The 17,032-nt window shown below is 55.7% G+C and overlaps 1 protein-coding gene across 1 annotated transcript in view; it reads right to left on the reverse strand.

Moving 5' to 3' along the window:
• AXIN1 (axin 1) overlaps positions 1-11,972 on the reverse strand; it is an 83,218-nt gene extending 71,246 nt beyond the window's left edge. The window contains exons 1-2 of the mRNA XM_065030710.1: positions 11,762-11,972; positions 4,547-4,673 (exon numbers count right to left, since the gene is read on the reverse strand). The gene's annotated coding sequence lies outside the window, so the exon portion shown is untranslated. The remainder of the gene's footprint in view (positions 1-4,546; positions 4,674-11,761) is intronic.
• Between the last annotated feature and the right edge of the window lie 5,060 nt (positions 11,973-17,032).

A 17,032-nucleotide genomic window follows, 5' to 3' on the forward strand; every position in this document is an offset into this window, starting at 1 on the left:
TAAAAATCAGAAATTACTCTGATTTCTGATAGAGATTGTTTCTGACGCAATTATTCTACAGTGTGTGCCTGTTTCCGTGAGCACTTTCAGAAACGTACAACACTTTTCCCCCGCTCTCTGAACTGCACAGAAGTCCACGCTGGGCAGCGGCGCTTCCCTTCCTGCCCCGGCGCAGAGCCCAGCAGCACGGAGCCGCTCCTCGAGCTCTTTCATGTGAACGATGCTCAGAGCTGATTTACATGTAGCAGTGCAACACTGATCTTGGGCACAATAATAGAAAAGCTGATGTGGGATTCAGCTGGTAAAGAATTAAAGGATGGGAATATAATTAATGCAATCAGCCTAGTTTCTGGAAAATAGCTCTTGTCAAACTCTGATGTCATCCTTTGAAGAGATTACAAGTTTGGCTGATAAAGGTTATGGCATAGAAATAATAGACCTGGACTCCATTCAGGCATGTGACTTAATCCATATAGTATTCTGATTAAAAATTAGCACAATACAACATCAAGAGAGACACCTTCAAGGGACTGGGAGCTGGCAAACCGACAGCCATCAATGGGGAATCCCTGCAGAAAGGGAGAGCTCTCAGTGGGTGTCCGGGGGTTGGATGGGAAGCCCAATGCTATTCAGCATTTCCATCAATGGTCCAGAAATAGATTAAAAGGCCCTGCTGAGAAAAATGCTGGGGCCAGGGAAATGAGAGGGGCAGCAGACACGGACGAGGTCAAGACAGCTGTAGAAAACTTCAGAAGCTGAGTCCCAGGCAAATAAAATGTGGTTGAATGTGAGCAGCTGCAAAAGGATCCCTCCTCTGAGCACAGGGCCATTCTGCTGGGAACCCGCACGGACAAATTCGGAGGGAGCTTAGGAGGCAGGAGGGACAGTGGGAGCAGCAGGGTCCCCTTGGGGAATGTCCTGGCTGAGACTGGGCTGGATGCTACAGCAGAAGGATTCCCAGCATCTGCGTTTCAGAAAGGATGCTGAGAAATTAGAGAGAAGGTGGAGAAGAGTTACTACTGACCCCTGCCTTGCAGGGGGATGCCTGAGAACTGCAGCCTCCTCAGCTGGTTCAAAGGAGTCCCAGAGATGCCTCGATTATAGCGCTTAAGCAATTTCACTGGTGAGAGACAATCAGGTATTAGAGAGCTTTTCATCTCCCAGAGAAAGGCCCAGCAAGATTTCGTGGCCTGAATTGAGTTCACATGAGAAACCGGAGCCAGATTTCTTCGTGGCAAGGGGGAAACTGAGGGGTGGGGGCGATGAGTTTTGGTGCACCAGGAGGCAGGTGGCTGAAGTGGGGGAGCTTGGCATGTCCCCTATGCTTCTGTCCATTCCTGTAACCAGCTTTGCTTACTGTTCCTTGGGGCCAGGCTGGGCCTGGGGCAGCAAGAGAGGTGAATTCCCCACAGGGTGATGCCTGGCCCTCCCAATGCCTCACCATTTTCTGGCCCTCGAGCAAGCCCGGGATGCTGTAACACATCCCAGCTCCTGATGCACACTCATCTCTGCCTGAAAGAGCCAGCAAACACTAGTGACAGAAGAACTGCTCTCAGCCTTTTGTCTAAAGGGTCTGGGGCCATGTCCAAGCAGCCCAACCCTGTGCACACAACACTTGCACAATGTGATTCTCAGATGCTGGTTTCAAGCCCTTCCCTCTCCCCTCTCAGAGCTGCAAAGGGATGTTTTCTGTTAGCACCACCAGTTCCCTGGCAGGTTGGCTTGGGAGCTGCAAGCCTTCCAGTATCACCTCTACAGAGGCTGCAAGTGCTGTTTTCAGCTTCAGCACTGACAATATTAATCTCAAATTAATTCTCTTCTTTGTGGTGACTCAATGGTTTCCCCAAAGCAAGGTGAGCCTGCGCAGGTGCTGATGTTTGCTGGCTGGTGGGCTGTTAGCATCCAGCGTGCCCTTCCAGCAGCATAGAGGTGGGTGGGTGAGAACTGGTGTCCCTCTGGCGCAGGCAGTTTCTGGGTGAAGCGCACTAGATGGTGCTGTTCAACCTTTGGCTGTAATTTCAAAGGACCCTGGAAGGTCATGAGTGCTGCCAGAATTTCGGTTTCATTGAAAAAATTTTTTGAAACTGGAGGACAAATAGAAATACTCTGAAGTATGAGGTGCTACACTGATTGTTGGTGGAGGCAAAGGGCAGCTCGCCCTCAGAGAGGTGCATGCTGCCTCATGCCTGGAGCACCCTCATTTCCGAGGCAGGAACCGGGGTTTGGCTACATGAGCAGCAACAGCAGAAAGGGCTGCCAAGAAAAAAAAGTCGCAGGGTGGAAGGGGAGGCTGACAGCTCTCTCGTGGACTGCTGGCAAGATAACGCTTGCAGAACGGGAGAAAGAAAATGTTAGCAGTCAAAATAAAAGTACTGGCGTTGTGGCACCAGGAACCGAGGGCACCCAGAAGAGCCCAGCTGGCATGAGGCACTGCAGCCCAGTGGCACTGCCGCAGGGGTGACGAGCGAGTGGAGCCACAGGGCACAGATGGCAGGAGAGCAAAGCAGAGGAGGGGCCAAGGGTGCTGAAGGCAGCTCCTGCCCCGCTGGGTTGGAAGGGATGGAGCATGGCCTGGCCCAGGCAGTGAAGATGCCCGTGGGCAGCTGTGCCAGGGGCTGGGGGCAAGAGCTGAGGCAACTGATGCTGGTCACAACCCTCACAGCATCTCTTCTTGCGGGAGACACTGGTCTAAAGATATCTCTCCACCCTGGCAATGTCAGCCCCCACAGCATCCATGGAGCAGCAGGACCCACTTTCCACATCCCTGTGGTGCAGGTCCCATGGGCAGCTTGATGTACCTCCTGCTTCAGATTCCCCACCTCAAAAGAGGCAAATGTACCCAAATTTGTCAGTTTGCCTGGGATTTGCCTCCAATGCTGGGCAAAGAGGGTGAAGCCCCATTTGGACACCAAGCTTATGCCTTTTTGCTCAGATGCTGCTCTTCTGTATAGGCCACACCTGAGCCTGCAGCTCCGGACAGGTGGGAAGGCTGCGGGCTTGGCTGCTCTGGGTCCTCAGGTCCTTCCCCTCCAGCAACATCATCCCAGCTTCCCAGATCACTCCTATTGCCATGTGGGTGCTCACTTGCAAATCCCCAGGGTACACCAGGAGTCTCCAGGCCTCCCCTGTCCCAGGTACAGGGCTGGAGCAGGTGTATGGGGCAAAGGTTTTACTATTCATATAAAAACCAAGAAAAACTCCAGCAGGCATGGCTTCCTCCTAGGAATGTAAAGGCAGGAGGTTCTGGGCCACCTCAGGCAGCAGTCTGTAATGGGTTTTGCAGCTGCCAGTGTTTGCCCTGGTGGTGCAGGTGCTCATAGGGCAGAGGGAAGCCCCCACATGTTATCCAGAGCCCATGCAGCATCCCACACCCTGGCCTGTTCTCCCCAGGGTCCTGCTCTGCCTTCAGCCCCAGGAGCATCCCCGCTCGGTTTTGCCCCTTGTGCCTGCCCTGCCATCACCCTCCCTCCTCCAACTCTGCCTTGACTTCCCCTGTCAGATTACAGAGCCCCCAGACCTGGTGTTTCTCCAAAAAAAAAGATTACAGATGAGCCCAGGCTGTGCCTTGGGAGGCTGCTGCAGATAAGCTGATCACCCAAGTGCCCTGTGACCCTCCTGCCACCAGCCCTCAAGACCATCCCCAGCTCCCACCTCTGGTGATGCCAAAACATGTTTTGAGCTCAGAACTGGAATTTTTGGTCAAAGCTTTCCCCATCCTCCTCCTCACTTCTCACCCTTCTGTACTGGCTGCCCAGATAACCTCTGTTCCCAGACTTCTCCCTAGAAATTTCCTTCTCCCAGTTTTTGCTCAGGTCTGGAAACACAGTCCCCACACAGCAGCACATGGTGTGGATTATCTGTCATTACTCTCCACTGACACAAGCTTGATGGCTGCCATCAATAACCGGTCAGCTATTTCTCTCACACGGTGACAATTTCTTTGGGCAGGTACAATCTCCTAGAAAATCATCTGTAATTGATGAACTGTCCAATGATGCTCTAGGGGTTGCATAAAATCTGCGGTAAGAGCTACGGGACACAGGCTACAAATGAGATCTAAGGTTGAAATTCAAGTCCTTAAACCTTGAAATCACCTGGCAGGGATCTAGCTGCTTCTGGGACCTCACTCAGGGTGGGAGTGTGCAGTAGTTGACCACAGAGCCTGTCCGTGCCAAGTGGTGAGGATGCAGCATCTGCCCCAGCCCAGCTAAGGAGCCAATGCTGCTGCTTGGGGCTGCAGGGTGGGAGAGGAGTGTATGAAACGAGATGGGTGCCAGGACATCGGTGTCCCCTTGGTCCTCTACCTGGGCCCCCTGCCACTCTTGATGAAGAGTTGCCCATGGCCAGCAGAGCAAAGAGAGCCTTTCCTGACCCTTGACACATCCAAGCCCCCCACAACTCCCCTGTGTTTGATCAATCTTCTCTGCCAAAAGCCAAAGCACACACACTCAGCCCCCATTGCCAATGCCTGATTCTCTCCATCCCCAGCTGGTGAAGGTGAACACCCCCTGGTGATGTCCCACCCCACACACCTTCCCGCACCCACCTTTGTGGCCTGCCCTGGGCCTGCACCCCGCAAGTCTCCCTCTCCATGCTGCTGACCACCGGGCTCGCCGCTCCTCTCTGGGGGCCGGGGGTGGGACGCCGTCCACACATGTCCCAGCAGGACCACTCTGCAGAGAGAAAAGATGTCAGCTCGTCCCTGCTGGGACCACCCTGCCCAGGAGATGCCCACAGGGGCGCCAGGCCAGGTGGGGACACCCACCAGTCCCTGCTTGAAGGACAGGATCCTACTCCCATGGTCCTGAAGGACACACTTCATATCTTGGCCCTCCATGAGATGGAGATGTCTGGAACAGACTCTGCTGTGCCCTGAGCTACACTGGGACTGTCCTGTCCCTGAGTGCGGGGGCTCTGGAGCTGTTATTGCTACAGAAATGGTCCCACCTTACAGAGCTGGGGTGAGAATGAGCAGTGGTGTCAGGGGGACATCCCTGTCCCTGGTCCTCAAGCCCCACTGCAGACCCAGGACTCACCCACCTGCCCCGGGGCATCGCTCACTTGCCCTCCACAGCTGTTGCTGGGGTGTCCCCGTGGCAGGATGGGACAAGGTGAGTGTGCAGTGGGCATTGTCCCCAGGGGGGAATGTAGGGTCCAGCTCACATCATGGATGGCCATGTTGAGACACCTGGGCCCTGCCTGCAAAGTTGTCCCAGAGCAGCCCCTGCTAATTTGATGCAGTTGATCCTGGCAGGAGAGGCAGGTCTCCTTTATCCAGCCATGCGTGGTCCCAACCAGCTGGTTACCAGGAGGTAAGGCAAGGCTGATGGCAAGAGCGCTGCTGGAAATATCAGCTGCTCTGTCTTGCAGATCTGTTTTGCAACACTGGGCAAGACCTACTGGCTTAGATGTGGCTCAGTGATGCCTTGATGTCTGTCCTACAGCCTTGCAGAGTGTTCTGATATGATCTTTATCAGCAGTCCAGCTTGGAGAGCAAGTGCTTGTCCTCACACTCCTGGCTTGCCCATCCTGGAAAGTCAGCTCTGCTTGCAGGAAATTTTGTGATAAGTAAGGTCTGTTGACCACATTTTGGCCAACATCTGATGCCCCGTTTGTGGCCAGTTGGATGCATGCTGCTGGTTTTTCGGTTCTTGCCTGGGATGAGGCTCACCCATGGTGCATCTGCTTTGACGAGGTTCTTCCCAGAGATGTGGACGATGGTCAGCAAGTTCTCTATCACAATTTTGGTTTATTGTGAGTCCAGCTAGCAGCCCCTGGGTTTATGGTCAGCTTTGCTGGGTACAGTGAGGCTTGTGAGAACGTCTCAAACACTTGTGCACCCAGGACAAGCTCTGGAAATAATTTTACCTGCACACGTACCTGACAGGTGCAGTTTAGGTCTCAACTCACTATTGTCCTCCAGGAGAGCTCCCAGCCCATGAAGTGACAACAGCAGCTGAAGTTGTGGCTGGTTTGCTCAGGTTACAAAACCCAGCCAGACCCAGGCTACAGCAAAGGATCCTTGTGGTCACATTGGGAGCAGCTGAGGGAAGTCCCGTGGCATTTTCACACTTTATTTCTCCTGCAGAGTGGCTTTCCTCACTGTCTCATGCTTCTCAGACAGGGCATTAGATGTCCCAGATGCTCCTGGGGGAGATGCTGTGCCCTGGAGAAGTGCTGGCTCCAGGTGGCCAGGCAGGCCAGCAGCCAGCCATGGAAGTCATTTGCAGCACCTAGTTGCTGGTAATGGGCTCCTGGTGGCTGCCCACCATCCGGGAGGTCACAGCCTGCCAACCACAGCCCTCGCTGGGCTCTTCTCCAGCACCACATGCTGCACCAAGGGCCCAGGTCTGCTCTGGGCCAGGGACAAGCTAGCCCTCTCTGGGGGACCCCTAGGCATGGCAGGGCACTCCTGGGAGCCCCCCACTCTTTCAGATCTCTGGTAACACAGCCACAGCCCTCTGGGATCCCTTGCAACACCTGCAACTCCAGCCTCCCCCATCCCTTTCCCGACCTCCCACTCCCCAGCAGCACCTGCTAAACCTCCAGCCCCAGGTGAGGGTTGCCCTCCTTTGGCATCTCCCCGTGAGATGGCCTGTCCTCAGAGCACCCATCTCCCCAGCCATGGCCAACCCTCCCAACTGAGACAGTGGACAGGACCCCCATGCTGCTGTGTCACCAGCACCCAAACAGGGCAGCCAGGGCTCAGTACGGGCAGGTCCTGGAGCCCCTCCAGCCCAGTGACCTGCCTGAGGGCTGCACCACCTCTGGGAAAGGAGGTTTCTCTGTAAGGTTCCTCTTCCATGGTGGGGGTGAGATCCTAGGAACAGCACCAGGAAGGTTCTGTACTGATGGACACCAGCTGAGGTCCTGACCAGCTGAGCCAAGATGCTGGCCCCAGCCCAGCAGTGACCCTGGGGTTCGCCTGCTTCCTTCTGCAGAGGAGAGCAAAACCACACAGAGCTGTGATGATGAGGAGGCCCTCCTGCTGCACCATCCCTGCTGGGGCTGGACATCTGCAGACAGGCTGGGGACACCGACCTGTGCTGGGGCAGTGGGAGGATGCTGCATGGGTGTGCAGGCTCTTCTGCTCCTTGTTGTCAAAACGATGCTGTGCTGAGCCACAGCTGACGAGCTGGGATGCTCAGTGCTATTTATTCACACACTTATGGAAGAGTTTCCAAAATCTTCTGCTGCTTTAGCTGCCCCAGCACAAACCCAGCCCAGGAGATCATCATGGTGTTGACTCATCTCAAGGCTTTCTGGCATCAAGTGAACAGATGTGGACAGCATTGGTCTCATCCTGACACAGAACTGAAGAAATTGCTCACAAAATCATTCACTGTGCGAGGAAACTCGGAGAAAGAGTGGGGGGTCTCTGTCTTTGGAGGGGTCCAAGACTTGCTCCACAGCCAAGGCAAACCCACCCTTGACACTGGATGTCAGCCATGAGATTTGCCATCCCTGTCTGCCAGCACTTTTGGGACTGTCAGTGGCCCCTTTCTGCTCCTGCCCACCACTTGGTATCTCTCTTCCCTGGCTGTGGAACCCCAGGCTGCTTCTCACCTAAAATCCCTTCCTGTGCCCAGGTGGGCAGGTGAACCACAGCAGAGCCAAGTCCTCTCCAGGAGAGGATGGCCAGGAGCAGCAGGAGATGTGAGCTATTGACCATGAGCATCCCACAGCCCTCTCCTTCCCTGGGGAGGAGATAGCAAGAACTACTCATTGGAGACATAAGCATCAGGCTGGACAGATGTCTCAAGCTTTACTGTGTCCCAGGCACCAAGCTTTGGGACATCTTCCACAAAGTGGTACTGCTTCCCAGCCCTTTGGCCCCTGTCCTCATCAGGACACAGAGGCCACTGCCACTCCCATGGCTCTGCAGGGCTGGAGCCACCTTCTTGTGTCCAGCCTGCCCACCTGCAGCCATTTCACACGAGCTGCTCATGCTAGCTGTGTCCTTCAGCCTACGCAGCTCTTCTCCACCATGGTGGGAGCAGACAGCAGTTTGGTCCCTGCAGGCTCGGCCTGTCTGAGCTCAGGGTGCTGGGCTCTCCTGTTCTTCTCCCAGAGGATACATTCCCCACTTGGACTCTTCTGCTGGGCCTTCTTTTATTAATGCATGTCCTCTGCCGAAAGTCCTTCAAAGGACAAATGCTGGCCAGCATAGCTTCAGGAGAACCCATGGCTGGCAGATATGAGCAAATCTGACCTCATATGGTGTTTTGTCCTGACCCTTTATAGTTACAACTGGCCAAAGCACAAGAAATCATGTGGCAGTGAATGTGCAACACCAAACCTTGCCAGACCTTGGATTTAGCATCTTCCTGTGGCAGCAGCTTCCCCAGTGTGCCAAGGACATGTCGTGGAGACCATGTCCCACAGAAGAGCTTGACATGGACTTTGATTAGCCTTCCCACACTTCTCTGACCCTCCCAGGGTCATGAGGTGGGGTGAGTGCCCATGGTCTGGAGATGATCATCTTGTGGGCAGCCGTCCCCTGACACCCCAGCCCATGCTGTGAGCCATCCCAGCCCACCTGAGCCTTCTCCTGGAGTGGGATGTGGAGCAGAGGTGCCTGCCCAGGTCCTTGGCTCCCTTTTCCCAGTGGAGAGAGATTTTCAGATCTCTAATGCTGAACAACTTTAACTTGGACCGTTTAGCTCAGTCTCACATATGACAGCTGCCCAGAGCCTGGCTCCTCTGCAGCCCCTGATATTCAGCTTCTGCCTGAGGAAAACGGATGATTTAGCCTGAATTCTCATCCTCTGTCTCCCAGGTGGTTTGTGCTCCTTTTGTGTCCATCTGCCCTGGCAGCTCCTGTGCTGTGCAAACCTCTGGATGGGCCATGCAGAGCAGCCAGGAGTTTTGGGGATGCCTCAGCAACGGTCAGAGCTGGGCTGGGCTGTGCAGCAATGCTCAGTGAGCTCCGTTACACTTCAGCCTTTGGGATGGCGGCTGCTTTCATGGGTGGCACCCACATCCCTGACCCCTGTTCCTTGGCAGGTCTCAGGATGGACTGTCCAGGGCCAGTGACTCACAGGTTTGTGCTTAATCGCTCTGCAGAAGCTTCTGAGCATTGGCCAATTTAACAATATCCTAGGAAGACCGTAGTTCTGGAGGACTCTCAAGTACCTGTGAGTGCGTTGAAAGTGAAAAAGCTTGCAGTAACAACCAAATCCCTCAGGGGTTGTTTCCTCCCTGGGTCACTTGTTCCTGTCAGCACTGTGTTAGCACCACTTCAAAGGCTGAACGCCCTGTGAAACAAGTCCTTTTGAGCCCTCCATCGCTGTGTCTCCTTTCCATGGTCTCACTGAAGATCCTCATGGCCACACCTGAGCCACTGGCCTTGGACAACACTGAGCAACCCATGGTGGGAATAAAGACGTTTTTGACTCAATGACATCCTGGGAGGACCATGAGCTTACTCCCACTGGACACCCTTGCTCTGCAGAGGTCTCTGTTGGCTCAGTCCCATCCTCATCCCATGGCCACCAGTGCCCGTCCAGCCGAGCATTTAACAGCTGTTTTCAATCTCCGGCTCAGACCGTGGATCCAGCCTGGCTTACTGTGGATCAGACATGGGCCCTGCCCAGGGGGAACCTGTTGCTCAAGACAGGCTGTACCTGATGCCCAAAGGAGCTGGGCAGCTGGTGTCCCCTTCTCACCTCCAGCATCTACAAGTGGCAGCTCATGGCTGCCACCTCAATCCGTCTCAGCATGTTCTCGCTAGTTCCCACCTCCTCCTGCCTGACCATCCACATCAGCCAGGCTGTGGCCATGTTGTCCCCACTTATGTCCCACCTGTCCTTTGCCAGTGTTGGTTTATATTTGCTTTTTCAGGTTCTTCAGCTCCAGTCTCTTCTTCAGGTTTGGAGGACAAGGTCTACCCACACGCTGCTCTCCACCTCCTTGGCGTTGGCCTTTTGCAGGGCGGGCAGCTCTGTCCCTGAATCGCTTGTGTCCCATGTCCTTGCGGGAAGGTGATTCGCCCCATGCTGAGGCAATGGCAGCTTCCCAGGGTAAATCCCAGTGTAAATCCCAGGGGACCCTGCCAGTCTGACATGGCCATTTTGGGGGGAAACCAGCCCAGCTGCCAGCTCCCCATGGGAACCATCATCTCTGAACCAGGCACAGGACAAACCTGCCCTCGCAGCCCTCTTTGCCACCACCAGCCCGGCACTGGCCCGGCCCCAGGGGCAAGGTGAGGAGTGAGGGTCCCAGCGGGGTCCCAATGGGGTCCTGGCGGGGTCCCAGCAGGCTCCTAGTGGGGTTTGGGGGCTTTCCGGAGCCAGGAACGTCCCTGCCCTCTTTGTGCTCCCTCTGGTAAGCGGCACAGCGCAAATATCAGCCGAGATCTTTGAAATGAAAATAAAACTGATAAAAGTCAGGCAAATCCTCCACCCCGGCCCCCACTGCTGGCCCAAGCAGTGGCTCTTTCTGCTGCCGAGCCGGCTCCCGCAGTTATAAATACATTATGTATGCCGGTGTCCGTCGGCCAGAGCCTTTTGTTGATGCTGAATATGTCCTGGCCAACAAAAGTGGACTGGATTAGCCACAGTGGATTAAAAGATTTTCTTCTTAGAGTTTACCTAATAATATAACAATTGACATAGAAGGTCTCTTTGAACCCTACACGACTCTCTTATTTTACCATCTGTGAGTTTGCTTTCCGTGCTGCCGATGGGGCGCCCGTCTGCCGGTGGTGACGGTGGTGGGAACGCTGCCTGGAGCCGAATTTGTTGCCGAGCAGAAGCAAGCAGCCCGTACTTGAAGGGAGGCAGCGGGAAGGGAAAGTGGCACAACTTCTGTCCTCCTGCCTTTGTCCTCGGCCCTTCTGCCGGTGCTCCCCAGGCTCGCCATGCCGTGGCGCAGGGAAGGAGGAGATCCAAGGAACGGGCTCAAGCCATGGGGAAGCCGCCCACTCATCTGCAATTCGAGGTGTCCGGAGAGGTCCTGGCTGGAATAAGCTTCTTTATCAATCATGAATTTTAGGAGAGTTGTGGAACTGTGAGCCGATGGAGTTTGCTCGTCTGGGTTTCAGCCGTTGGGCTCCGGCCGCTGTCTCTGGTCTCCATTGCAAGATGGGTCGGGCAGCAGCAGCAGCAGCGACACTGGGAAACATGGAGGGCAGCGGCAGCAGGGGAGGAAGGCTCCCCCCGCCATCCTGCGGTGCCGCCGCCACTCGCCCCCTCCTCCGGCACACCCTGGCGTCCCGGCCTTGGGCTTTGATCTCATCCGGGGGGGCCCCACTCACAAGTCTTTCATAGCAGCCTTTGGAAATATCTGTGCTCAGAAGTCGCCAGTAATGAGATGGGGAGACGACGAGCAATTTAGGCGCCGCTCTTTCTTGCTTGCGTTTCTTTTTATCTCCATCTTCCCTATTTTTCTTTTTTTTTTAATTTTTTTTTTCAAATTCACTTCTGGAGCGGCACTGACTTTGTGTGGGATCACCGCACCACCCCAGACCTGCCGGGGCGGTGTGGGGGGGCAGGAATATGGGGCTCGCGCCTCTCAGCCGGGGGCCTTTGATGAAGCTGCTTTGCGAAATTTGATGTGAAAGGCCTACGATAGCAATTTGGGGAGAATGGTGGAGCCTTTCTCCACCCGCCTCTCTTTGTCTCCTGCCCGAAGGGGGGTTTCATTGTGGGTGCCGGGGCGAAGGGGTCGGGGCGGCGGCGTGGGTGGGGTGGGGCGGCGGAGGGGACCGCGGCGCGGGAGAACAATAAGCGGGGAGATGGGGAGAGTTGGGATTTCTCACCTGCCCGGGCGTTCGCAGTCCGCCATGACGGGAGCAGCCGCCCCGCTTGCCGCCGGCCGGAGCACTTTTTTTCCCCAGACTCTTGAACCTATTTCCCTTTCTTGGCAAGTGCGTGGCTGGAAGATGGGAATCTTTACTTTATATTGCAGCTTGGGCTTCCCAGCCTGATTGGCTGCGGCCAGGACCAAATGCTGGTCCTTCCATCCCATTGTCACTATGGCAACCGGCCCCGTTAGGCACCACCGATTTACTTATAATTGCTGGGTAAATAGTCAAGACAGGCCGCTTTCATCCCGCACCAAGAGATTGCTCTACCTCATCGCCTTTTTTTCTCTTTTTTAAAATTTTTTTATTTTTTATTGGAGAAGGAAGCCCTAAGGAACAGCAACACTTAAGGAAAACTCTTTGAAGGCTGTTGCGGAAAGCAGTGCCCCCCTCCTGGCCAGCCTTTTCCCACCACGGCCACTGCACAATGCCTCGATGCCAGGACTTTGCTGCACTGTCACGCAGCCCTCACCATCATCCTCCTCCAGGAGCAGCGCTGAGTGGGGATGCACGACACCCCATGGATGCACAGGTCTGACCGCAGTGGGCTCTTGCCGCCAACCGCTGCTTCTGCCTTTCGCAGGGATTTCACACCGGTTCATAAGCAGAGCGAGGATGGGCTCAAATGGTCCTTCATTGCCCCCGTCCTTCTTCCCCACCACTTCCATTGGTGATTCATGGCCAAAGCGTGCGGGGTTCCTGCCCAAGCACCAGCGCTGCCCGGCTCAGCCGGCCCTTTCCCCAGCTCTGCGGGACCCGGCATCAGTGCTGGCTAGGATGGGGCAGCTCGTACCTCTGGCCCCAGCCATGCTCATCCCTCGAGGCCGGGATGCCGAGGCACCTGCTCTGCCCCGCTGCCTTCAGGCTGAGCCACTCCGTGCTGGGTCTGCGAGGCACAGAGCTTCTCGTCACTCCTGGAGGGTGTTTAATGATGACAGGCAGAGCGATATGCGCAGGTCTTGTCGCCAGACCTGTAAGCGTGGATCACAATTCGTGCTCGTGGCCAGGTGGGTCCCGCAGGCAGGAGTGCGGCTCCAGCTCCATCCTCATGGTCCTGGGATGGATGCTGCAGCCAGAAAACAGCACAGGGGTGCCCAGCCCAGGCTTACCACCGGGACACACACACAGCACTTCTGTCCTCACCAGCCACAGCTGGCACCAAACAGAAATTCCAGGAAAATGGGGGAAAAAAGGTCTTAGGAAGAATCTAAGGGCTGGAGGCATCCTGGGAAAACAGAGAGCTCATGGGCAGCAGGGTGAGAGAGGAGTGGGTTGGGCTTGAGAGGAAACCAAGGTCATGTTCCCATCCACCCTCACAGCCAGCCCAAGGGACAAGTCCATCAGGGCAGCTGCAGGAGAAGCACTGGGAGACACCGTGCAAGCTCCTTGCTTCAGTGGGAGGACTGGGGGATTCCCACCCTGCATACTGGGGAGCGTAGAAGACAGGGGTGGCCATAGACAACAACATGGAAACAGCCGAGGATGGAACAGCAAGGAGCCGTGAGGCCAGGAGGCATCTCCAGAGCTTCTGAAGAAACTAGGAGACGAACCTGCTGACCCTCAAACAGCCCTACCTCACAGAAAGGGCAATTTGGGGCCTGGCAAATGCATTAACAATTTTCCTTTCACATACGACAGGGAAAGGCAGGAAAGGGCGGGCCACTAATCTGATGGCTGTACCACAACATCAGCAGAGATGCTCCTGAAAGCACCATTTGTAGGCACCTGGGTAAATAAACCCTCTCTGGGAAACTGAGATGACTTGTACAGGGATGACCTGTCCCCTAAGCGCAGCCAACTTGGAAAGTGCCAGCAGCAACCTATGGGCTGATGGGGAAAGGGGCTGGCTGGTGCCTGGAGCAGCGAGCGGGGCTGTACCATGCAGCCACCCCAGGGATGGCATTACAGCTCTGGCTTTAGAGCCTTTGGTCCAGGAGCCGGTGTCCGGCACAGGGCGGTTCAGGAGCGGAGCTGGGAGCCCCGGCACAGCCCAGCACTGCTGTCTGACTGCAGGTCCCACCATGCTCCCATCATGCCTGTGGCTGCTCTCGCACTTGCACTTTCTCTATTTTAAAGGCACCTTCTCCATGAAGTGCTTTGGGGCTTGTCCGAGAGAGGATTGCTGCCTTTCTACTGCCAACAAGCTGGTGCCTCTCTGGGTACCTGTGGGCTGGGGTTCCACCTGGCTCCGCTCCCAGCACCGGGACCTTCTGCCTGTGCTCACGGCTGGGACTTGGGCACAGGCACCGCGGCTGTGGGGCTGTGCCGGTGCTGCCAGAGCCGCACTGCCCTCCCGAGCATCCTCCGGCGGTTCCCATGGTAACTCTCCAGATCTCTGGCTCCTGAGCCAGCACAGCTTTAGCCACACACCATCACGGCTTTAGCCACACACACCCACGGCCTGTGCCCGCCACCCCAGCTCCCCTGCCAGAGTCTCACCACCCTCTTGCCCTGTCCCCCCAGTGCTGCTGTCCCCTCCTGCCACCCAGGACCTCCTGGCCCCTCCGCAAGGGACCCACCATCTCATGCCTCCCTACAGAGAGCAGCTGCACCAGCTTTACAACATGAGTATCTTCCCCAGAACTCTGTAAAGGCCCTAATTCTCTTTTTTCTGCAGTGGATCATGCAGAAAACAAGGGAAAACAGACAGCAGGCAAGAGGAGCACAGCATTCAGGGAGGAGAGGGGGACTTGAGCAGGATAAGCAGGGCTGCACATGAGTGACTTCCTACCTCTGCACTTTGGTAGGTCCCAGCTCTGCACATCCCAGCACTGCCAGGCTGGGCAGGACCCTGCTAGCCCAGCACCAGCACTCAAGGAGATTTTCCCCAACTTTTGGTCCTGGTGCCCAGTTCCAGTCCCCTGCTTCAAAAACAGTGGTGGAGAACTGTTGCAAAAAGAAAAGGCCACAGGTAAGGCCTGAAGCTCAATGTCAAACAGACCGAGAGTTTACAATGTGAGAAAGAGGAGGAAATACCAGGTACAGCAAAGCCTTGCTGTGAGAGACAGAGCATGACAAGGCTTGATTCCCAGAGCTGAAAGCAAGGCTTGACATTAGGCGTAAAGACTTTCCACCACTTGAAACCTAAATCCATGCATTTAACTCAGCTCGGGTCCTCAATCAGCATCAGAAGTTGATGGACAACATCCTAAGGAATAAAAAGAGTCGACACACAGATACAAGGGCAGTTGGATGTCTCCTCTAAAGCGAGGACAGGTACCTCAACTTAACCCATGTCCCTGCTGGGCAGGTGAGACCCCGCTGGGAAGGTCCACCTGGGTCTCAAGACATGTTCACATACTCTCTCCACCACCTTCACCCCAGCTTGGGACGTGCATCCCAGGGGACAGCAGGTCTTGCAAGGACCTTCTCAGAGCGGCCGCATCCCAAGGTACCTGGAGGCCCTGCAAGCGAAGCCCTCCTCCCATTTCAGAAATGCCATTTTCTGCGTTTGCCAGAGTGCTCTAACTGGCTTGAAACAGCACCATTTTCAGCGTTTCCATGGCGATGGCTGCCTGGTAAATGCATGTGATGGAGATGTGCACGGACAGCAGAGTCCAGCCAGGCAGAGGTGCCTGTGGCCAGTCTACCACTAGCACTGCTGCCCCTCGCACCCCCAGCCCTTCCTCCCATGGCCAAGGACCCCAATCTGAGCCCATGACGTGCAGGAGCTGTGGATGGAGGTAACACCACACGCCCACCCATGCCCCATCTGCCCTGGTCCAGCATCCTCGGTCCAGCTCACCCCGTGGCTGTAGGAGAGACTGAGGCAGTGCTCATCTGCGATGCCGAGCAGGGGACTCAGACAGAGCACTGCGGTGGGGTTTGGGTGACGAGCCCTATTCTCCTGCCCCATCAGAAGTCCTCCCAGCGCTGGCTGCAGTCCCTGTGCAGGAGAATAAAACAGGTGATTCTGTGCTTTGGACTCCAGCAAGCAGCCGTCTTGTATTGACAGATCGGCACAAACCTTGCCCTGCCAGTTCTCCTCACAATTTTTCGTTTTGTTGCTGTCTTGCTGAGATCATTTTTCATCATTTCCCCTTCTCAGCACTCTCTGCTGCTACCCCAGCCTTATCTTACGCTGCCAAACTCAAGGTGACCCTGGGGAGGGCTCCCTGGCAGCTTGTGGGTGGCTGTCACGTCCTCACAAGCTGCAATGGTGCTCGGGATCCTCATGGTGGCTGCTGTTGAGCACAGACAGAGCCTGGTGACCTTTGCTGGAACCCAAGGGGGTGCTCGGGTCTGAGCTGTGCTCAGCCGCCAGGCCCTGTCCCTGTCCAGGGCAGATTGGCAGCTTTGAGCTGACAGCACCCGATTTGCACCCACAGGTTTGTGGCATCTGTGGTTTACTGGGAACATGCTGTTGTGGCAGATGACCAGCTCCTCCAGTTCCCTGTGTTCCGGCAGTGAAGGAACCTGATACCTGCCAAACTGAGCCCACCTCGACATATGGAAACCACCATCGCCACCACACACACGGAATCAAGCTCTCCATCTGTGGTCAGAGCTGCACAAAACCAGGCATAAACCCAGGCCAGCTCTGACACCGGCCCCTGAGCTATTCCTCCACCTCCTCAAGGCAACCTGGCTGAGGACATTGTTGCCCAAACTGCCCCAAATGCTGCCCAGAGGCTCCCTCTCCACCTTGAGACATTCGCTACACTGCTGAGCAGGAGGAGAAGCCAGCCCTGCATGGCTGCGGCTGTGCAACTGCGGACTTTGTTTTCCCTGAAGCTGCAGCATCCCTGGTCCACAAGCAGTTTCCAGCTTTCCTCAGGTCAGGAGAGTATCTCCAGGGGTGTGTGTCCATGAGGTGGGGGTCCCAGTCACATCCAGCATGGCTGTAGGGGCAGGAGCAAGGTGAGCGTTTCAGAGTGAAGGCAGGTGAGGGATTGGAGGGTTCCCACTCCAGAGTCAGGATTAACCATGTACCCAGACGCTTCCTGATGGGGAAGCTCCTGCAGCTCCTATTGCACACAGTGCCCCAAACCCCAGTGGGACCGGAGCTCTCTCCCAGGTGTGGACAAAAGCTCCCACTGCCCCTCAGCACCCACCAAACCTTTCAAGGGTGTCAGATCCTGCAGAATGGGCACACATGATGAGCAGTGCTGAGGAACGGAGACAACTTCAAGGACAGATAACAGCAGCAGCGCAGCTGGGAGGATGCACAGCCCAAGCTCTCCCCGCGAGCACCAGCACCACACAACTGGCAGATAACTTTTCATA

The sequence above is a fragment of the Columba livia genome, chromosome 15 (assembly GCF_036013475.1).
Source record: "Columba livia isolate bColLiv1 breed racing homer chromosome 15, bColLiv1.pat.W.v2, whole genome shotgun sequence".
Lineage (NCBI taxonomy): Eukaryota > Metazoa > Chordata > Aves > Columbiformes > Columbidae > Columba > Columba livia.